Genomic DNA, 24,450 nt, shown 5'->3' with positions numbered 1-24,450 from the left:
AAAAAATTCACAAAGAGTAACAAAATCTGTAATGATTCTATAAAAACCATAGGACAGGTAGTTTTGTCTTCTTCGGGTCAGATGCAAGCTTGTATTGAAGACCCTACAAAAAATTTAAAATAATACTTGGAGAAATCTCTCTTGATTTTTCTTTCAATTCATGATGAAACTCTGATGGAGTCTTGGAACCTTTTCTTGCGAAATTTCTAAAAAAACACTCAATAAAAACATTTCTAGAATAATCGCACTGAACAATTCTTGATACAATCCTCATATAAATTCCTTTATAATCCTAGAAAGAGTTCTCAATTTGTTTCCTAGTTAAGTTCTGAAAAATCGGCTTATTAAATTCCTGAAAGATGTATTTAAATACACATTATAAAGCATTCCATATGAAGATACGTCTCATGATCCATTAGTGAAATCTTCCGAGGTCTTGAAAAGAAAGTATCAATAATGGAGTGGCCCTTCATATGCTAATTATCGAATCATTAGTGAACGAGACAAGTATGAAAAGATTATCTCAGGAAGAAGAGATTGAGGACAGAATCTCGACGAGATTGCAGACAAACAATAAGGTGATTATGGTCGGTTTAAGATCAGTTTAAGGTCGGTTTGCCCTCTGAGTCTCGTCTTCGAGCCAGTGTTGTTAAACTCACACTCAATTCTCAATCAATGAGCTCTTTCGCGAGAGCAAACTCATTAGAAACCTGATTCGTAAATCTCAAGTCGAAAATATCTCATTTCCCAGGAAGTTCTTCCCGGGATTAGAAACTCTTCATACTACTAGTACTCCAGAAATATCTGATTTTACTCACCAAAAATATATGAGAAATTAATACATTTAAAAACCATTCAAACAAAAATTGTTGTCCCATGGAAAGGACAGCCCCTTTTATGTTGCTTTTCTCGTCTATTATGGGAGGAGCCGTTGTCGCTCCCCTATGACAATTAAAATCAACAGGTTTGCTACAGAGGTGAATTTTTTGTTTGAATTTTAAAGATATCCATGTTTATGTGAAATTGCGTCATGATAGACTATTTGAATGAAATTTGAATACTTGGATTGCCACAATAATATAGCCAACATACTTCATATAGCCAACATTGGCACTCTGAAAAACACACTAAAACCTGCAAAACTTTTTTGTTTCTTGATGGATTTTGCTGAAATTTTCAGAAGTTCCTGGAAAACTTTTCTGGTTTAACCCTCTAATACCCAACCCCGCATTTAGACGGGTTACACTTTGGAATTTTGTGTATTTTTTCGTAGCTCGGAAATCAAAATGATTTTATTTTTTGCTTAAACCTTCACTCATAACACGTACATAAGAAAAGTTTTTTTATGACTTTTGAAACTATTTTGTATTTCTTTAAATTGTTTGAAAAATTGCATTCTTATATAACCTACAAATGCCTGGCGTTCATTTAATGTGTAATATACAAAATCTTACATTTTACATTTTTCTACAATAAACCTATCACAGACTAAGAGCGTGGTAGTATTATATAATGTCAAACCTGTTTTTCCTTTAATTACATGGAAAATAAAAAAATACAAAAAAAAATTGAAAATTTAATATTTTTAAAAGTACTGTAAAAATTTGAATTTTTATTTTTGGCAAAAATCATTAACTAGAAGAGGTTTCAAGAAAAAATGAAAAAGGATAGGGATGTTCAAAAATCAAAAACCAAAATTCATAGATTTGCGAATAAAAATAAATCATTGCTCAAAACATGTTTAGAAGGATTTTAGATAACTAAAAATGATATATAGATCGAAAATAAAAATTTGGGTATAAGAGGGTTGAGGTCTGAAAGGTATGGAGATATGGTCCAAGTGGTTCCGGAGTTATTCCGGATTGTCTTGGGGTACACAAATTGGACACAGCTTTCCTTCATCGGATATCTCAGGATCCTGATGAGCTAGAAGGTTCGTAAGTAGATGAAAATGCCAAATTTAGTACTATACCATTTAATTCCACTAGAGTTTGTATCCTTTGACAGATACGCGTATTTCGACCTCAACTGTAAGGCCGTCTTCAGTGTCGTGTACTAGAGTCAAAGGATAAAAACTCTAGTGGAATTAAATGGTATAGTAGTAAATTCGTTTTTTTTCATCTACTTATAGGTATTCTACTAAACAGCTCAAAGATTTATCATTATAGAAGGTTGGTGTTTTCGGCAAAGGTGTTCGGGAACTTTTGGACATCTCAGCAAAATTCATCAAAATACAGAGCAGTTATGCAGGTTTTAGTGTGTTTTTCAGCATGCAAAAGTATGTTGGCTGGATGAAGATTAAAATTAGTTGCCAAAGATATTACCAACAATTATTCGAAGATTTTATCAACAATCCGCAATGGTTCTTGCGTGAAATCTGTCAAAAATCTGTTAGGGAAGTTTAAAAACTAGAAGGATTTCACCAAGTATCCGTTAAGTTAGCTTGAAATGAATTCATCAAGAAATTCAGTAGGGGATAATTTCATATATGTGCCCAAAATGCCTTCCAGGGGTCCCTTTTTATTTTCCACTACACTCCAATTTTTTATAAGATTCTCGTAAATTTTGTCTATTTTTTCAGATGGCTTCAGTAACCCATAATGATATTCTTTAAGAAATATGTACTGATAACTCTCTCGGGAGTTTGCTTTCAATTACTCCATTTAGTCTTTCAATAATCTCCTCAAGAATCCATTTCCTCATATTTTTTAGAAATTCTTGATGAAAGACAGCCTACGACTTATCATAAAGTTTGCATGGAGAAACCTTCGTGAACGCCTTTTAGAACTCTCTTTGAAATCCTTCCAGAGATTAAAATTTTCCTTCTGGAATCAATACCGAATTTTTCACCAATGCTAACGTCTCCAAGTATAAGGCTTCCCCAGGAAATTATTCATAAGATTTATTCAGTGATTTGTTTTGAGATATTATCCTAGCAATTTCTTGATGAATTCTGATTTGAATTTTTCAAGGAACTTCACAGAATTATTCAGATAAATGATATTAATTAAGAAATTTTGCTGTATATTTTTTCAAGTTTTCCAGATTATAATAACAAGGAATTACTCCAGATATCACATAAAAAGATTCTCTTATATACGTGTTATGAGCCAAAAATAAAATCATTCTGATTTCCGAGCTACGATGAAATACACAACATTTTGAAGAATACCCCGTCTAAAGGCGGGGTTGGGTATTAGAGGGTTATAGTTACCTTTCACCAAAAAATACTCAATGTCAACATTAGGTCAAATCCAATTGCCTTAAGCCACGTGCCACTGATGTTCCGCTTAACTGATGAGCGGAAATTGAATTTATCCATACTCCATTCATTAATAAGTCAGTACCAGCGCAGAAACGGCTAGGAGAGCATAAATTCTCCCCGCACCCTTACTCTACGCAAGCAATCGAAAAATTTACGATTACACCTTGGTAAATAAACAGCTAATGACGTGCCCGCACTGGCTGTAAGCGATGGTTCCGTTTTTAAATAAATACCATTATCGTTCTTAAATTAGCATTTCTCCCATTAATCCTTGCAGTGCCGGTCTTTAGTTCTGTGTTTTTCCACCTGCCATGCCAAGTATTGTGGTATCGATTAGCTTCACAGCTTCTCGTCTTCGGGTGCTCTCCAGTATGATTGCCAATAATTTTGCTCAGGGGAAAAATACTATGTTAATTGGGAATAACAAGCGAATCGAGAATGGATACAATCGATCGCAGACATTTGTCTGTTTTACTTTAGTTTCGTCTACTGTACAAGTATCAGTTTTGACTCTAATGCAACTTTAAAATAGAATCTAGTTGAAAAGTAGCACTTTAAGAAAAAAACGATGTGCCTAAAATAAGAACATGGTCTTGCTGAATAGCTGCATATTTACCGATTCGACTTTGTGGATCCCAAACTTCATCATATTGTATGTACGTAAAACTTCAAAAAGATGGATATACCCTAAGCGTCAGTCCATAAAATTAACGCTACACTCTGGAAGTGGCACCCATGAATTCGAGCTAAATCAATTACACCACAGTTATGAAGTAAGCCAATGAATTTCAACCTAGGGCGAAATAATTTTCTTAATTTTATTACTCTCCTGGGCCTTTTCCTTCCTACGGTATTAAAAAAGCACATCTTCGAGTCACATCGTCTCGATGGAAAATTTTACGATAAGCTGTAAAACGTTCCACCTATATCAATCTAATACCAGCGGAAGAATTGCGTTCCGATGCTTCATCAGACTTTCTTCCACTCCATATGTAAGCTCATATCTGAAGGAAGTTATCTTTCAAGTTGATTGCCCATTTCGGTAGGAGAAAATCCAAGACAGCAAAATGGATACCCGATTCATCTATCCAAAATCTCTTCCACCTCCAGCAGCAGAGCAAATGTTTGCGCTCTATGCTAAACTATTGGAACACATCAAACTGATTGGGGCCAATCAGCATAAATGATTTCTTCGGAGATCCATCGCTACAGCTCTGCCCTTCTGGCTCGATACATCAATGCTCGCAATTCAATTTAGTTGAGAGCATTGTGAAAATTTTAGCTACTCACGTCATCAATTCGGAGTATTGACTTCAAGTTCAATGATTGATCATTTGTGATTACATAGTTAAGTGCAGGAATATATCTTAGGGAATACATCAGAATCGTAGCCTAATGTAATCTGGTGCCAAGAGGGAGTTAAAATACATATCAAGATGCTGATATTCGTAAGAAAATTACATGCTTTTAAAATGTTATTTTAAAAACCTTACAAAAATATTCACAATTGTGGTAGCTAGAGTTAGTAGATTAAGAATTGGGTTTTCTTTAAATAAATACTATGTCATTTGTTCTGATTTAAGTATGCATCGATAAGTGGTGCATGATAATTTTTTAAAGTGTCTGTGTAATGCAAGCGATAACCTCATATTTACTATATTCGGTTCAGAGTGTATGACTGACAACGGAATGAGTCGAACGGAATGATGACTGTAACGTCATACCAAAGAGCAGTTTTGTGGAGATTGTTATGGCGAACAGATGTGCCGGTTTGAATCCGGTGTTTTGTTTTTAAAATTTTCCGGCCGATGTTGGAATCGGCCGAAAGCAAATCAATAACTAACGGATACTACCAGGCCCATGGCACGGGACGACTTTTAGCGTAGTCAACATCTCCATGTGTTTACTCATTTTCGGGTAATTTGAATCGAGAGTGCAATCAGAATGCGAAGTTTTGTTTAATGTTAATGATTCATAATCGAGCAAGTGTCACAATCAAATCACTGATTGCTTGCTTGGAGGCTTGCAGGATGCCTTTTAATGTTTGCTCTCCTTCCAAAACCATCGAAATGTTGAATGTGCTTCAACTTTTTGGCATATTATTAGCTGATTTAGCAATATCAAAAATTGATAATCAAACCATAGCAAACAATTAAACAAAACAATAGTCTTTATTTTCACAGTTCTTACGACTGACAACATACTACAACAATGTGAAAGGTAATAAACATTATACAGCGATACCTAATTTCCGATATTTTCTTACATAGAAAAATCTCCGAGGTATCCTTGCAAGAATTATTGAAAATATTCCTTTTTCATACCCATAAAAATCTCTGCAGAAATTTCTGCTATACACTCAGAAACACGGGTAGTCACAGAATGACTAAATTTTAGTAATTTATGACTATTTTCTATCTGCCTCTCTTTCATTCTGCAGGAAATTTTATTTCTATTTGTCAATTCACCTGGGTTGAAGCATCGCTAAGCATCGACCCAGACGAAATGACATTTATGGTGATAAGCTCCATCGAGGTTAATACGCCAATCAAGTATTATCCTCGATTTTGCTAAGCACCAATCGATATTATCCTCGATTTTAATCCCGGTATTAATTTTAGTACGCCGATTTTGGCATACTAAAGAAAATCCGAGATTAACAAAAATGTGGCTACGTGCTTAATTTTGATCACACGCACACTAGTGTAGCCATTAAAAAACAAACGTCAAAAGGAAAAAAAATCAAAACAAAACAGAAAGAGTTTTTTTGCGTCGGAGATTCAAGCTGTTCCCAATATTTCCGGCAATATTTCTCAGTTAAAAGGTTAGTATAACTAATAATATACACTATTAACATTCGATAAATACTGAACAGTGATATTTCGGCTGAAGGTGTTTATCCAAATTCAAGCCAATCAGCCGTTCCAACAACTTGAAAAGCGTCGTCATCTGGTCGCTGGTCCTTTGACGACAATAACTATTTCGTGCGGCCTGCGCATGGGCCATGAAATGGGCGAGAAGGCCATCAACATATGCATTCCAGCCAAGCCGAATGCTGCTTTCTTCATACGTGCCCGTGGCATCGATAAAGTCACCCCCAAGATTTGCAAAGAGCTGCAGTTGTTCCGACTGCGACAGATCAACAACGCCACATTCATCAAGTTGAACAAAGCCACCAAGATGCGCATTGCCGAGCGGTACATCACTTCAGCTATGGGAACCCGACGCTGAAATCGGTTCGCTACCTGATCAAAAAGCGCGGATTCGACAAGCACCGAAAAAGCTGCATTCCGAGCACCGACAACTTTGTGTATCAGTGTAAATTGGGCACCGGCTACCCCTACAAGATGCAATGCGTCGTGGATCTGGCGTATCAGATCTACACTTCCGGACTTACATTCCGCAAGGGCAACAACTTCCTGTGGCCGTTCAAGCTCAACACCCCAAGCGATGGATGGCGCAAGAAGACCACTACGTCGAGTGCAGTGCAGGTAGGAGCGATCTCCAAAAAGAAAGTAAAAATAAAATTTTTGATTATGAAATTTGCATGTACAGATGAATAAACTGCTCTGAGTCTATACATCCATTAAACTCAGTTTGTAGGTTACGAAGGGGCAAGATGGGTCACGGGGCAAGGTAGGTTAATATGTTTTGAAGCAAAAGTTATATTTTGGTGACACGAATGATTTAATTAAATGACTAACGTTTAGCTACTTGAGAGACACCTGCTCGTTTTATTTTTTACGTTTGTTACTTGTAAAAAATAATGGGAAGTATGCACTTTCAACAGAAAAGTTAATCGCCTATCTCGATCCGTAGGGAATTTCTTGCAAGAAATGCTCAAGAAAAGCATTTTTATTTGATCGCAGTACGCAGTTGAAAGGAAATGTCAATTCCAATGGGGCTCACTGTAGAAAATTTCTTTCCGCAGAAATTTTTACTTTTCTTGAGCTGAACAGCATACGTAGCTTAATGGTGTAAAATCTTAAGTGCCTTAAGCGAAACATTAGATACAATCGACTTATTATTGGAAAAGGGGCAAGTAGATCATCTTGACTTTTGGAGCCAAATTTTTAAAATTTTCTATTTTCTGCTGGAAGACTATTTTGTAACATACTTCGCTTAACAAAGGTGGAAGTTACACGTCGTTATGAAAATGCATAGGATATTGCTTTTGAATTAAACACATATTTTATAAATGATATATGTTCATCATGATAAAAAGTCAGGATTTCGAAATAAATAATCTTTTAGTTAATTTGTTGTTCTTGTTTAGTCAATAGGTATGTAAAAATTAGGAGAGCATAAAAAAAGTATGAGTATTGCATATTTGTTCAGAGAAAAATTGAATTTAGCTAAGGTTAACCCATTTTGCTTCTGAGTTCTAAAAAATCGTTCAAGCATACTTTTCATTCACCTATCATAGCTCATTAGTGTGTGAAATGTTTCAGAAAAAGAAAGTCAATTCTTTTTGTATGGGAAGATAAGGGGGTCCTTTCCTTAGGTGACCCATCTTGCCTCTCCTTACCCTATGCATTGGGGTTTTATAATGTTTTTTTTTTTTTTCAAGGAAAGCAATGTTGCTGTGTTTTGAATTTTTTTTTTGTTTTTTTTTTTTTGTATGGTGTTCAGTTGGAGCTGCCTGACAGCTTAACTTGTCAAGGCTGAACCCTCGGTCTGGCTTTTGCCAAGTTTTCCCTCTACTACCAGGACCAATACTCAGACGGACTAGGCAATGGCGCCCACATGAACACTGTTTTTTATTAGTATTGTGACGTGGTAGTTTTTGAAAAGTACCCATATTCCCTTGCTTCTGAGAAAAGGAAGCATTGTGAAAATCAGCAGCTCCATCAGAATTTGTTTGAAATAGTAGTGTAGTAGTGTCATTACTAATACTGTCTAGTCGAAATGGATTTGAATAATTTGTCATTCAAGTGCTATTCTGATTACTATTGTCTTTTACGTAAGATTAGAGTCTTAAATGTCAAGTGTCGTCAAGTCTTAACAAAATTAGGCTGTTTAGTAGTAGTTCCAGTTAATTTCATTTTTTGTTGTTAAAAGTATTTATTGGTCATTACGTTCATATATCCTTAAAGAAAAAAGTCGCTTTCCTTGTCTGTTCAACAATTATTCGAAACTAGCAAGTGTACCCTAATGATCGATCTCAGCGTCTTACTTTCCATAGTCATTTTTATAGTGAATATTGAAGAGTAAAGTTACCTTAGGCTTCTATTACAGTCTCCTACAAGATTCACTTTTCGGTGGCAAATGCAATGCTTCACAACGCCTACTTTCTACTTGTAAATTTTACGAAAATGAAGCTGGAATTAGATTATCTATACCGCTGTTACAAAAGAGGTATTTCTTATTATGGCAATGTAAAAACCATATTAAAATAAGATTGTCACCACTTATTTCTACTCAGTGAATCTACTAGCCATTTTCCTAAGAGTTCCTAATTATTCCCTACGTCGTATATGATAACGATGTATCTAGCTAGCTAATAGTAAGAGTGGCTACGGATCATTCTGGTTAGCAAAAGGCAAACTGAACGTCACCAATAGTATTAATGTCCACTTCGAATAGATTAATTATTTGAAATGGGCATCAATTCTATCAATGACGCAGAATGTCCGTTGGATCACATCCGAGATATTATTGCGTCTATGCCATATGAATTATGACGCGGCTTTAAGCAAAAAATGCCAAAATGTGATACCACCACTACAGGTTACGCCTTTGGTTTCCATCATATGGGCTAATGGATTATGCCCTCCCATCGCGGCAAGGTCGCATAACCAAGGGGAGGGAATGTTGCTGTGTTTTGAAAATTATAACGAAATCTGACTGTACAGGTCACACGCAAATGAATGGTCATCATTCTGATGAATAATGATTCTTCAATAATACATTCCAGGGTTTACTTTAGGTACACATGAAAATTCGTTCAATAATTCGGGAGTTTTTTTAAACTACATAAATTAACCAAGAGTTTTTTTTCAGTCAATTCTTCCAGCATCAATCCTGAAATTTCTCATTTGTCGAATTCTCCCTGGATCAATCAGGTATATCTTCCAGTGACTCGGAGAATCATAATTCAGAAAACTCAGTAAGGAATATTCCACACACTTTTCAAGTGTTTAAAGCTCGTTAAAAGAATTAGAAGAATTGCAGTTAACTCTCCCTTACTCGATATTCCGTAACTCGATATCGAGTTAGAGAACCATGGGGCTTTGCACAAACATCATGCTATCTCTTTCAACCCTCCATGAAATTTGTAAACAACAAGGCCAGTAAACGTCAAAATCCCATACAAAATCAAAACAGTGCAGAGCCCCATAGTAAAAGTTGGTTTTCATGGCTAACTCGATGGTCCCTTGGATCGCATTTGCATTGGTTTTGTGTTCTGTAACTCGATACCTCCCTAATTCGATGGTCCCTGCAATATCGAGTTATGGAGAGTTGACTGTATTGCAGAGATACTTGAAGTTTTTTTTTTGCGAAATACCAAGAAAAAAATCTGGAAAAGTTTATGTATTACATTTTAATGAATTTATAAAGAAGTTTCTATAATCATACATAATAAATAGATAAATATATGATGTTTATTTAGCCAAATTTCTGGAAAGTTTTAGAGGAAACGCCTGGAAAATTTATAGCAGTTATGTTTTTAAGTAATTGCTATTTGTGCAAAATAGCCATTTTTTCTGAAGCTATAATTATCTATTACTATCGGGTCCAAGAAGCCCAAAAAAATTAAAAAAAAACCTGGGGAAACCACTGGAACAGGTTGTGAATTTATTGTTGAATAACAGGAAACACTTTAAGAAATTCTTTGAGGTAAAATGAGATCCCTGTCCATATGTATTTATAGCGTTTATTATGTTCTTGAGCACGATTTGAACGATCAAAAAAATATACTAACATACTCAACATGTGTACTTAGTGCACTATCAAAGAATGAAGGGATTACCCCAAATATTTCTTTGTGTTCCACAAGAAATTTATTCACAATTTCTCCAGAACATGTAATTGGTCATCCAGTCAGTGATTTTATATAGCGATCGATAACGATTCGTTTTGAATCGTTAGCGATCGCCATCGTTAGACAAAGATCTATAAAAAATCTTTTTTTTGTTTAAAAACTTTTTAGGATTATAATCAACAAGCCATCAGAATTTTTTCTATTATTCTTTACGTAGGATTCTAGGATGTTTCTGCAAAAAACAATTTCAAGTATTGCTTAAGTAAATTTTTCAATAATCGTTTCTCCGAGTTTTTGCATAGTTACATGAACATATTTTTCAACTATTTAAGGAATTGTTCCAGAAATTTCTGCCACTCAAGTGTTGCAGTACAGTAGTTTCTCGATTTTATCACTACTCGTTTTAATATCGCTCCATTATTATATATGATAAAATTAGAAACTTTCCAACAAATTTAAAATTTTCTCGATAAATTCAAACAAACAGATTTTATAAAGTTTATTATATATTAAATCAATTTATTTATAAATAAACAAATTAAAAGTTCAATAAGTTAATGAGAAGTTGATGCTTTATCAACTTGGAAAACATTGTTTTTTTCATTTGTTAACAAGACTTAGAATCAACCGCTTCAGTTTTATTCATATTTTTGTTGGAGCTTTATTTCTACAAAAAATACAAAATGCTCTTTCAGCCAAATAACAACGTTGATGAATTATTCCTTAAATGTTGCAGCAGATCTCCACTCAATCAACTTATCGATTTATTTTGATATATCAATGCTCTTGATGAAAAAGCCTGGATAAAAAAGGACATCAAATTCAAGTGTCATCGAAATTGTCCAATCATTCAGAAAACTGAATCAGTCGTAATTTCATGGAATTATTAATTATTAATAAATTATTAATTGTTTTATTTTGAGTTGTGTAAGAATATTTTAGTTGAAATATTAATAAACATGAAAATTTGTATAAAAATCGCTAAGATTTTCTAAAAATTTCAAATATTACAAGTGTTATTCTTCTCTATCTGGCCACTGTTTGCTAAATGGTTTGGATTTAGATAATAATGACGAAAATCCATTACTAATTAAGGAATTTTGTTGATCATATTCACGAAAATCTTTTTCTAAGGCACAAATAATTAAAGAAAAATCCTCTAATATAACAAAATGTCTGTTCAATATATTACACAATATTTTTTAACGCTTTCTCATTGATGTTAACTTTATCAATCCTAGCAATGATTTTTACATTTTTTTTCTACATTTCAATTGTCTTAGGGTTTCACGGTAACAGCAGCAAAATATTACAAATTGAATTTAACCCGTATAAACTGGATACCAAAATTAAGTAACTTGAACAGGAAGGAAGTTTGTTTAAACTGTTTTACTTTTGAGCGCTACGGTATATCAAACTTTCATTCGTCAGGCAATCCTGATATTTCAATCTGTTATTTATATCAGGTAATATCAAACTTTGATTTGAATTTCCGGATTTTAATGTTTCGTTTTATCGCCCAATCGCTGAGGAAAACAAAAAATAAATATGAGGGGGGTGCTTGATATGCTACCGTGAAGGCCCCATACTCTGCGCAGTTAAGGCTTTTCAAATTTCAAACAGCTGTAATTAATTGAAAACTAAACACAATAGTCTGAAATTTTTAGAGCAAATACTTATTGATCTTATGTATAAGGGAAAAAATGTAAAAGCTTCACTAAGTAATGATTTTTATTGCAAATTTTTATTTTTTCTTAAGGGTGTCCGTGTTCCTAACTCTGCGCACTCATTTTTGCAATGCTCCTTATTCTGCGCATTTAGGTTCCTAACTCTGCGCACTCGATAAATTCTTTATAACAGTTAAATTTTTTTACTAAAAGCATTACTAGCAGTTGAACTCTGAATTAATCTTCATTTTCTTACTTTATCCGGCATTACGTCCCTAGTGGAGCGTGGAATGTTTCTAACATTAAGTGAATTTTATCTATAATTAAATCCATGATAGTTACTGTTAATGAATGCTATTAAGTGCAACTCTCAAAATAATCGAAATCATTATCACCCTTATTCTTGTTTACGGTGGATCCAACTTTCGATCGAATCCATGGCCCATTTGATTTTGCTAGCGTAAACGATAATGCGAAGTTTTCGATCAAAAGCGCATTCGAACGTAAACAAGAATGGGGGTGTATATGATTTCCAAAACATGTAATTAACTTAGTTTTCTAAAATCTAAACCAACATACAAAAAGGGTACAAACTACGTCTTTTTTTTCGTTCACCCTAGGCGTGTAAAGGAAAATTAGCTTGGATTGTTTATGTATTCTCACTAGAAAATATAAAAACCAAATTTTCTTTGGTTCGGTTCGGGTCCGATTAATGAACGATTCCTATTGCAGATCAATAACAGTACTTAAGGGCGTTTCTATATAGCAAATACGATTAAACCTCGATGTTTCATTACTGGATAATTTGTATTGCATGGTTAGGGAGCATTCAAAAATTACGTCCATCATTGAGGGGAGGAAGAGTCTATGAAAATGTGACAATGCATGTATTAGGTACTGTAAAAAAATCGCAACAGGGATTGAGGGGACGGAATGTAGAAATCCTTAAAATATGATGGACGTCATTTTTTAATCTTCCCCACTATGATGGTCCCCTCAAACCATTTTCCAAAGCATTTCTATTCCATATCACGATGGTGTCGACAAGTCGATGGTTCCCTTCAATATCGACCTCTGATTGTTTGTTGAAAATAACGTTTTATAACTGCTGCGCATAGTAAGGAGCATAGTTGAAAAATGGTTCCTTACTATGCGCACTTAAGAAGAATAAGAAAATGCATAAAAAAAAGCTGCACTTTACCAGTGATGATTGCTCGATAAATAAACTAGTGCCTACGTACTAAAAATCTGAAATATATTATCTTTAATTTGCTTCAAATGACTTAAGTGATGAGGTACTCCCTTAGCATTTTTGCTAACGGGCAGTCAATTAGGACGTTTTTCAATATTTTTAAAGCTATTTTATTTTTTTATTAAAGTAATAAACGTAAATTTGTCAAGAAAGTTCTTCGCGTACTTTTTTATTACTATTGTAGCAATAAATGAAAAAAAATGTAAACAAAAATTTAAGTATTTTACCAGATTTTGGTAAAAGTGCGCAGAGTTAGGAGCTGCGCAGAGTTAGGGGCCCTCACGGTACGTATTTTTCAAGAGGGGGGTGGTTAACAGCATTTTTGACTAAATACTATGAGGGGGGAAGGGGGTGTAAAAGATATGTGAAAAAATGCTACGTCATTTATGGATGGACCCTAATGATGTACAGTAATTTCAAAAGTGTGAATCAAAAATGACTGTTGGCTAGCAAACCTTTTCTGCCAGTTATTTCTTCAGGATTTCATCCACAGATTGTTTCAGAAATTCAATGAAGAATTCCTCCATGGATTTAATCAGGGATTCCATTAGAAATTCGTTTAAGAAAATTCGAAAAAACCTCCAAGTATATCTTCAGGTATTCTTCCAGGTTTACCAGGGATTCTCCAGAGACCACTTCAGGAGATTCCTTTAAGTTCAGAAATTTCTTCAGAGATTTCTTCGGGAATTTTTTCAGTGATTCTTCCAGGAATTCTTTCAGCGATTTCTTCGATGATATTTCCAGAAATGCCATCCAAAGAGTTCACTTGGAATTATTCCAGATTTTTTTTAATACCTTCAAAAATCACTTCCGGAATTTCTCGTGAGATTCTATCAGCAATTCTTTAGAATTTCAGAGATTTCTTCAGAAATTCCACCGAAGATTCTTAAAAAAAAACTCCTTCGAGATTTTTTTCCATTATTTTTTTAAGGAATATTTTCAGAATTCTTGAGAGTTTCTCTAGAGATTCCATCTGGAATTGCTCCAAAAATTCTCTCAGGATTTTTTCCAGAGATTCCAGGAATTTCTCCAAGGTTTCAAGTTCTCCGAGGATTCTTTCTAAATACTTCGTGGCAGTGCCGCGGGAAGTGGGTAGGACAGGTAGGATATGTACTATGCAAAAAACACCTGGGTAGGACAGTGAAAGGATTGTCCTACCCACGATTCAACAAAAAAGTTCAGCACAAAGCTACATAAATAAATTTACCTAATTATATATCATCTTTTCAATATACATACAAACTATTTGATGGAGTTTCAGCGCGACGAAACACAAGCATCAAGTATCTTCAGTTTTTTTTCTGAAAAAAAACTACTCAATTTCACAGAAATACTTTCAGGGTCCCCTATAGGGATCTCTCCAGACATTCTTCTAGTGATTTTTCTACCAATTCTACCAGAAATTATTCCAGCGGGTTTTCAAAGGATGCTTAGAAGAATTTCTTCGGAATTTACCTTAGGGAATCCTTGAGAATTCCAAAGCTACTACCTCCACTAAAATAACTATCCTAGAATTTCCTCCAGATGTTAATTTTACTTCAACTAAATTCTTCAGTTGTTACATTTCTACAGAATTTCCTTCGCAGACATCCATAAAGCTTTATTCCAGAGTTAAAAAAAAAGAAATAGCTTGGGATTTATTTATTATTATTATTACTTCGAGAAATCCTGCCTGTTCCTTCAATATTCATCCACGTGTTCTCTCAGAAATCCAAAAATAATTATTTTTTTTTTCAAAGAATTTCTTTCAAACTCACATAATTCTATCAGATGTTACTTTGATCCTCTTTAGAAATACTTCATGTTTTCTTTTTTTTTTTTCAATATAACCTTGGCATTTCCCTATACGCATTCTTGCAAGAATTCCTGAAAACAATCTGTCAAGACTTGCTTGAGAAAATCTCAAAGAATTACTGCTCAAATCTTTAAAGAAATCTCTGAAGCTTAGAGAAATTCCTAGTTGAAATCTTTATAAATCCTGAATGACAATTTTATTGAAAATCCATAGAAATTTCTCGACAAGTAATTGATTGAATTTTTGAAAAACTTTTGATTGGGAATCTTAAAAGATTTCCCAAGGAAATCGTTAAAAGAATCACTGGATAATATTTGGGAGCAGTTAGGACTTTTTTGAAAAATCCATCAAACATTTTTTTTTTTGAGGAATTTAGGTTCTCCTTGAGAAAATCCAAGTTGAATTCTTGAGTTATCCTAAACAAAATTCTTGTGAAAATACTCTATGAAAATTCGTGGACAAATTCATTGCAAAATATCAACTAAATAAAATGCTTTAGAAACTTTCGGAGTATTGTCTAAACATTTAAGCAAATATCTGAAAGAATTTCTAATGAAATTCCTAGAGAGAATTATAGAAAAACACATACAGACATATATGTCGTAATTTCGTCTGCTCTGATGCTAAGAAAAATCAAACTCTTATCTCCTGGCTCCTATTAGGTTTTGTTTTGCTTTCTTATTTGGTTACTTTTAGGTCTCTTTTTGTGTTTTTTTTCAGACAAGAGGTTTCTAGTTTCCTAATTTCTAATTTTTAGGCCACTCAGTCGCACTAGTTTGAAAAATTTATTTTTGAGACAGTCTACTTTGAATTTTTGTCAGCAATTTTTCATTTTATGGGAGTCAAAAAAAAACGCTTCTATGAATTACCTATATGTATTTTTTTTCTGTTGAGTAGAAAAATCACCTGAAAGTATCGTTAGAATGCCATGAAGCAGTAGGATTTCCTCAATTTAATTCAAAACCGACCAAGATATCACTTACATCCCTGGCATTTGATCCCTTCAAATATAGTAACTTTCAATGTCCAGCCTACGAAATCCATAGGGTTAATATTTTGTTTAGCTTCACTGTGCAAATTAAATATTTGCCAATGTTTGTCCTACCCATGGTTTCGAACGTGAACGTGCCTCTGCTTCGTGGATTCCTGAAAGAATCAATGGAGAGATTTCTGAAGAAATCCCTGGAGGAATTCATGAAAAAATCCCTGAAGGAATTCTTGAAGAGATCTCTGAAGGTATTCCTGAAAATACCCAGCAGGTTTTTAGAAGGATTTCTCGAAGTAATTCATGGTAAATCTCAGGTGAATTCAAAATGAAACGGGAATTGTTTCAAGAATGCCCTTAGAAATTCCATTATGAATTCTTACAGGAATTCCACCAGAGATTGCTTCACGGATTTCTTCAGATATCATCTAAGCAATTGGTCATCTTGGTTCGCGGAAAGTTTGATAATACGACTTCCGATCGGTTGCAAACTGCGTTAAACATTACTCTCAAATGGTGTAGTAAATAAAGGTTAAACGTAAACCCTTAAAAAACAATTACCGTGCCTTTTACCAGAAGGAAAAAAAGGAAAGCTTGCACAGCCTTCTTTGAATGGAGTTCAAATTCTATTTTCGGAAGAAGTTAAACATCTTGGGGTTACTTTTGATAAGAAATCGAACCGGAACTCTCATCTTATAAAGGTCCTAAGTAAGAGTACTAATGCCATATGGGTGTGCAATAATGCCCCACATAAAACTTGGGGACTGCGACCTAATATGGTAAACTGGATTTATTCAGCAATAGTCCGACCAAAAATTACTTATGCTTCACTGGTATGGTGGCCCAAGACAAATGAGGTAACCGCTCAGAAAAAGCTGGCTAGGTTGCAAAGACTTGCTTGTATATCAATGACAGGGGCAATGAAAACCATCGGTTGCCTTGGATGCCCTTCTTAAGGTGAAGATAAATCGAAGCCAAACCTCAAATTTTCAAGAGCACAAATCTAGAGAACCAAACATCCGTTGAGGCTGAAAACTTAATCGATTGGTCATTAGCTGGTGCTGACCAATCGATTAAGTTTTCAGCTCAAACGGGTGTTCGGTTCTCCAGATTTGTGCTCTTGAAAATTTGAAGTTTGGCTTCGATCCATCTTTACCTTAATATACTGCCTTTACATCAATTCATTAAACTGCAAGCTAGGTATCATCTTAAAAAGTTAGGAAAAATCCAATCGTCTGAGTGTCGTTTTTGTAAAGCCGAAAACGGAACTGCTGAGCATTTACTCTGCAACTGCGGAGCATTGCTTGATCAAAGAATGTTAACATTTGGAAAAGGGTTATTGGAGCCCTTGGAAATTGGGCAAGGTAGTCCTAATAGGGTAATAGACTTTATAAAACGAGTTGTGCTCAGTTGAGACAGTGTGACACATCAACCTGACAGACATCTCAATTGTGAAAGGATATACCATACCACAATATTCCTAAATAATGGAAGCAGTGGTTAAAAGGCTCTACAGATGAGGAAAAAAAGAAAAAAAAGGAATTGGTGGATAAATCCCAAAGATCTTTCTGCAGAGATTCCTCTAGAAGTTTCTTCAGGGAGTTCTTAGTGGAAAACATGAAGTAGTTTTTTTTTTTTTTTTTTTTTTTTTTTTTTTTTTTTTTTTTTTTTTTTTTTTTTTTTTTAATAGGCACTCCGTGCTCGTGGCCACTACTGTGCCGGACTCAGTTGATCTGTAGCTGCTTTATCGATACAGATCTATTTTCAACTTATCTATATTTACATCTAGATTCACTTTCTCCTACTCTTTTACTCTCACACCGAGCAGGTAGGAGAGAGCTCTGCTATTAGTGAGGCTAGCTGCCTGCGAAGAGGGTCAGTTTGTCTCAGTCACCATCTGATACTGACGGAGGATGGATGTGCTCCGTGAGGCGTCTTCTGGTGGCTGGACGGGTTTTTTTTGGAGGGGCTGGGAATTGAACCCATGACCTTCCGCTTATGAAGCGGAAGCGTAACCTCAAGGCTACAGACCCCCCTAAAACATGAAGTAGTTCACAAATCACTTCTTGGAGGGATTCCTTAAAGAATTCCTTATACAAACGGTTCGAAATACTCGCAAACTGGAATAAAAAGAAAAGAGAAAAGAAAACAGAGCAGGCACCACGATGTGTCTCACCAGTGGCCTCAGTCTACCCCAGCAACTCCGAGAGATTGTTATTAGAGTTGAGATTTCAGGAATCCTTGGAAGTACCGTTTCTCAAGGAATCGTTCAATTATCCTCGAAGGAATTTCGAAACAATTTTTGATCATTCCTGCTTCTGGTGAACAGATCCCTTCTTCGACCAGGAAACGGATTTTATCACTAACTTTCAATGGACAGGTCGCCTGGAGTGAGAAGTACTTCTCGTACATCACGACAGCATCCTCTTGTCCTTGGCTGTTTTCGGTGCTCCTGCGAAAGTGGCTGACCGTCACACAAAACTCCAAAATGTGCCGTTTGCCCTTCTGTTCCAAGTATTCCATAAAGTAGAACAGAGCCATCTCGCTGCAGAGTATATCCTTCAGGGTTAAACTGTCGCTCGAGAGCACCTCAAAGGTATATTTACTGTAGAAGCTGCTCTCCAGGAACGCATTCAGGTAGCTCTTCTCCATCGCCTCCAGCAGGTACTGTTGGGCGTCGTCGAAAATCCGCTCGCTGCAAGTTCCACCGCACAGGGCCAACGAAATGCGCTACATAATCGTGGCCGTCACTTCTATGTAGCTGGGCGAGTTGCTCACCAAATACTTTCGGTAGATGCAGTTTCCCGACGTTCGACAACCCGGGTCACCTTCATCCGTTGTGGTAGTTCTATCATCAAAAGCGTTCTCCGAATATGTGGAAATTAAATCGCAATCCACGCTCAGGTAGAATAAACTGTCGAACCCATCCAAGGATACACTTCTCTGCAGTCCACAATGCCAAACACCGTCTTTCCCAGTGCCATTTCCGCCATCAACCCGGGCATTGTCCGCACTGGCAGCCGCCTTGAAGCTCTCCACGTCGAGCAAGAATTTGACCAACGCTAGGGCTTCTTTCGTTTCCAGGTACTGCACAAAGTAGCAAATGCAACTTTGCTCGGCCAGAATATGCAGATTCCGGGACAGTCGCGACCGGACTTCCGTCGGATTATCCCACTGTTCGGCTTCCTGCAGGGCTTGCTCGTCGTTTGCCGGTTCACCACTATGATTTGCACCGCCGGAATCAATGACATCATCGGCCGAGGTCGCTTTCGATGATGGTTCCTGATGCGCCAAACTGTTGCTTCCAGTGAAGGAATTTTTCCGCGGCACAACCGTCTATTTCAGGAACTGCAGCATTCCGACGGACACGAATTCCGATACTCCGTCGAAGGTTGGCCAAAAGACTGATTGACCGTTTTCGGATACTTCCGTCCCTGGACATAAAACAAACGAACAAAACAAAAACAACAAGTAATGACACTTTTCTTTCTTCATTTCTGCTTCTCATTCTCATACGCACACATTCTCACGCGGCTGCGTGCTTTTCGTTTAATACCGGTTTTGATGCTTAAGGCTAAGTAGCCCATCATTCGTTTTGGCAACAATGATGACTTTTCAGCTTGCATTTCAAATTGATAAGACTTAGTCTTGATAGTTTATATTGACTTGAAAAAGTATCACTGTACGCGCTAACATGCATAAAGTATGCTGATACTTTTTCAGCTGTGTCAGTGCAAAACCAACTGACTTTCTTTGATTTGAAATCGTGAGATGAATTAGCAACAATCATCAACGACGCGTACAAATTCCAATGACGGCCTACTTCGCCTTAACGAACACGGTAATAAATTTAATCTCGGATTTTAGAAAATCCAGATTAAATCTCGTATTAGCATCGTCGGAGCTTACCACCATTAGTGTAGAAATTCACAGCAGAATGAAAGAGAGGCAGATAGAAAATAGTCATTAAGGACATTATAAATGGAAGCCACGTAGACTACTGCATTAGTATTTGTTAAACAACCACTTTTTCCAAACAGTAATAATGTTTGTGAGGGATAAAGCATCTCATTAACACAATTGTAAAATCAAACTGTCGCTACAAGAAAGCCACCAATACTACAATACAACACGATAGCAAGCAGTCGCCTTCGTAAATGTTTACATTTTATAGGAGTGAAATTGGATATGAAAATTTTTAAGCACTTCCTCGCAATTTTAAGCTTTAAACAGTGTATTTAACTGGAGTTATGGAAAATCAATAAAAAAAAGATTCAAGTGATTATATTTTTATCGATGAATCTTTTGTGAAAAAGTGTTAAGATGCCATATAAAAATATGTACGGCTAGTGATGGGAAGAAGAATAAAACTAGAAGTTGGAAGAAACATATTTTAGCATAGTGATAAAAATGCACGAATTTAGTGTTTCTAATTTAATTAGGTTAAAAACGGTGCTTCAACAGATACATTGTATATGCACGAGCCAGCTGTAGTAGTTTTATGCCGCAACCAGGTAGGTAAGCAGAATTTAATTCGCATAATTTGTTCGCATTCAATCGCCCGAGCCAGTTGCGTGGCAAAGGGGGTGAAAGTGGGAAGAGGTGCGGAAGGTGCCATATCAGACGCCATATTTGGCTCCGCTTTATAATGTCCTTAATGCATAAACTTTAGTAATTTAAGGCCATGGCGCCATGTTAAACACTAGGTTGTCTGAACAACCATGGATAAACTTTTCAATTTTTCAAAACTGTGTTGTCTGGATTACAAATTTATTTCAAAATTTCCAAATACTTTTTGAAAATAGTTCCAGCACTCAAAATTTAGTCAACAAATGGTTTTTAAGTCAGTTTTAAACGACGAATCTGGAAATGTAATAATATCAACACATCAAAATAGCAAAACCTCGATTCCAAGAGGGTATCCTGTAGAATCTCTTTCAACCAATCGCAAAAAGATGAAGAATTTTTGTTGATATTCTGGAAGAAATTTGTAAAGTTATATTTGGAAGAATTTCTTGCGAAATTCTCAAAAAAATCACTCAATAGTTCATGGAAAGAGTCTTGGAAGAATGATTAAAAACCCTAAATAAATTATTATAAGATTCAGGAATCTGTTCAGGGATTGCTGGGAATATTCTTTAAGGAAAAACTATAGAAATGTATGAAGGATTTCTATCGGGTTACCTTACGTAATTCCTAGAAAATTCATTCAGAAGAGTTCAATGGAACCCCTTAACAAGAAAACCGGAAATATGCTAGCAGGAATATGTAACGAAATTTTCTAAAGACTACCTGAGAAAGCTTTGAGGAAACCTCAGAGGAATTGCAGAAAAAATCCCTTTATAATCCTAGTGAACATTACAGTGAATAATTACTGAATGAGTCTTGAGTCAAACCCTAACAGCATACCTTAGGGGAATACTAGGTGAAATTTCAGAAGGATTTCTGGAAGTGTGCAAAGAGCAATCTCTGAAAAAAATATCAGAAGTAGGATTTAAGTGTTTTTTCACATATGATTCATTCATTTATTTAGTTAATTTCTGAACAGATAACACTAAATCGACAATTTCACGCCACACTGCTCGGTTCGTGGCCGCATCTCTCCATCCTCGGTTCTGCCCCCGCTCGCCAGATCGATACGCACTTGAACCGCAGTGCTCTACGCCTTCTTGTACCGCGGTGCATCAAATGCCGAACGCTTCAAAAGCCGGACACTAGCCTTTTTCACTGTGTTTTAGGACCTAATTCGGATTTTTTTCACCTAGAATCCATAACACTGCGGAACACGTTTTTGTCTCCAGCACCAAAATACCGCTATTCACTTAATTAAGGGTTGCTGAATCCATTGCCGTTTTCAGAAATATCATAGCACGTCCAGTTTTTGAGATATTGACTGTTGAAAATGCAAAAAATGACTATTTCAGCCAACTTGCATGCAAGTTTCCCAGCTTGTAAGGTAATATATTAGCTTAATTTGCCACTGAATTCAAACTTTATGTGTATAACAATACTTATCATCAAAGTTTGTATTATTTACGATACGGAAAAGTTATTTTTTTGATGGTTTAGAGAATTGTTGTATTTTGCCATATAGAAGAAACGAAGAATTTTGTATGGAAACTGCAAGCATGTTGAAAAAATCGGTTAAATCGAAATTTAATCGCGCAATTTCAATCAAATTATGTCTGAAATGAAAGTTCAAGTTCTATTTTGCATGTTTGGTGGATTAGATTACAAAAAAGTATGATAAATTGTACTTTAAATTTCATGTAAACATTAATAAAAGCAGTGTTTTGTACAACTTTGGCGACCTGTAGCTAAAAATTGTGACGTGCTGGAACATTTCTGAGAACGGCATCAGATTCAGCAGCCCTAAATCTACTAGAGATACATAATTTGGTTCTTGAGACACGCAAACATGTCATTTTTGTTACGCTGTGTAATTAAAATGTCTTGCATAAAAGCTGTCGAAAAAATAAATTTTGGGTGATGTAAGTCCGGGATTCGAAGCAACCGAACACTTCGAATCAACACGGTACCAACCAAATCCGAAGAAAACACCATCTTTGCATTGTTGCTGTCCAGCATTCTTGCAACATGCCCTGCCTATCGTATCCTTCCAGTTTTAGCCACCTTCTGGATACTGGGTTCGCCGTAGAATTAGGCAAGCTAGTGGTTCATCCTTCGCCGCCACACACCGTCTTCCTGCACACCACCAAAGATCGTCCTAAGCACCCGACGTTCGAAGACTGCAAGTGCTGGCAAGTACTCCTCGAGCATCGTCCACGTTTGAGGACTTACTGGCCTCAAGACCGTTTCGTACCTGGTGCATTTGGTGCGGGTGTGAATCTTTTTTGACCGCAGATTCGACCATGTCCATATCATTCGCGAAGCAAACGAATTGAACACTAGACAGAAGCATCCACTGATACAGTTAATCGAAGCATGGAATCCCGCAAACAGTACGCTCTGTTGTATACCAAGACAACGAAAATGCATATCGGCTGGCATGCCAAGGGAGACGTTCAGAAGTGCGGAACCTTCAAACACCTGGGCATGATATACGTAGCGCGATTATATGTGGTGCCCATCGTACATGGTATCTACAGTTGCTTTCAAAGCGTGATATGTTTCTCCGGAAGATCAATACCGACATTGGACAGTGGTAAGACCGCAAGAATAGCAAAGAACAAAAAATGCTGTCTCGCCTGAGAGTGGAGCACACCAGGATAACCCACTCGCATAACATTTCAGCAAATTCAAAACCAACCTGTACCATCTGTTGAACACCTTTGACTGTGGAACATATTTTAGTCAACTGCCCACAATATGAAGCAATGAGAGTCAATTTGAACCTTCATACAAGTATACGCAATATTCTCCAGAACGACCCATTTGAATAAACTAAACTCATAAATTTCCCGAAAGATTATAACTTATAATCTAGCATTTAAATTTTATATCTTTTAAATAACCTTAAACTTCTTGTAGGGAGACTTACGGCTTCGGCACCAATCGACTATTATCGGCAACCAAATTTCAAACGCCAAATTCACAGTCTTATTCTATCAAAACTCGTCAATGAAAACATTCAGATGATTCTTTGTTATGTCCGCTTCTCACTGACGAGATTTCCGAGACTGAACAAGCAATAACGCCAGAGATGTCATCAATTCAAATGAACACGCCTCAAAATGCGACCGATTTGGAGCTGCCGAAGAGGTTCACCAACAGTTCTTATGGGAAAGGTGCCGAATAGAATGAGGCTGCCGACAATAGTCACACTGAGAAGAGATGTTCGCAGCGTTGTAAAAACGTATCCAAAAGCATTTTGACAAGTCTGCCGGTGTGAATCGATAGAGGATTGAGCAACGCATAAATGTAAACAGACAAACACGCAATTTATCTGCTGATCTTCGAGAATATTACAAAAAAAGCACGGCATCGGCTTAGATTTCCGAGAATACGTAAGTTCCCCTATTTAGTCTGTTTTTTTTTCTATTTTCAAACGAAGTGAACCAGCCTTAGGCTCTGAAAACCTCTATAATAAAGCAAAAAAAAGTTCATTCTTGGAAATAACGTTAATGAATACATATATGAGAAGGGGTCCTGATTAGCCGTACGACGCAACTCGCGATGCTCTCACAAGAGCGCTTGACAGCATTGACATCCATATTCTGGATATAATTCCGGATTCTCGTGGTCATCTGCTTCGTATCCTTGGCCTGCCAATTATATGTGTGCACTAGTGCACTGAGGGAGTCCTCAATGGGACGGCACTGAGGCAAGTTGGTCGGGATTCTTTCTTTCGGCACGTACAGCGTTTCATAAAACCGTACAGCACGCTCGCGGAGCGCTTGCTGTTTCGACGCCATCTTCGGTTGAATTGACAGCATCCGAGCGAAAAAAAAACATGCCACTAATTTTTAGGGAGTCTGGAGAGCATCTCGCTTCGAGAGAAATAGCGGTATTGAAACAATCCTCATTTTTCACAGAACACC

At 36.3% G+C, this 24,450-nt stretch overlaps 1 protein-coding gene and 1 pseudogene across 2 annotated transcripts in view; one reads left to right on the top strand and one right to left on the bottom strand.

Annotated features, from left to right (window-relative positions):
* The window catches only part of LOC5569176 (prolyl endopeptidase FAP), a 576,755-nt gene that overhangs the window by 431,551 nt on the left and 120,754 nt on the right, over positions 1–24,450 (bottom strand). The gene's annotated exons all lie outside the window — the stretch shown is intronic.
* Positions 5,786–6,846, top strand: LOC5571784 (annotated as a pseudogene).

The sequence above is a fragment of the Aedes aegypti genome, chromosome 2 (assembly GCF_002204515.2).
Source record: "Aedes aegypti strain LVP_AGWG chromosome 2, AaegL5.0 Primary Assembly, whole genome shotgun sequence".
NCBI classification, from domain to species: Eukaryota; Metazoa; Arthropoda; class Insecta; order Diptera; family Culicidae; genus Aedes; species Aedes aegypti.
Note: the sequence above shows the minus strand (reverse complement) of the source record. Positions and strands in the feature narration are given on the sequence as shown.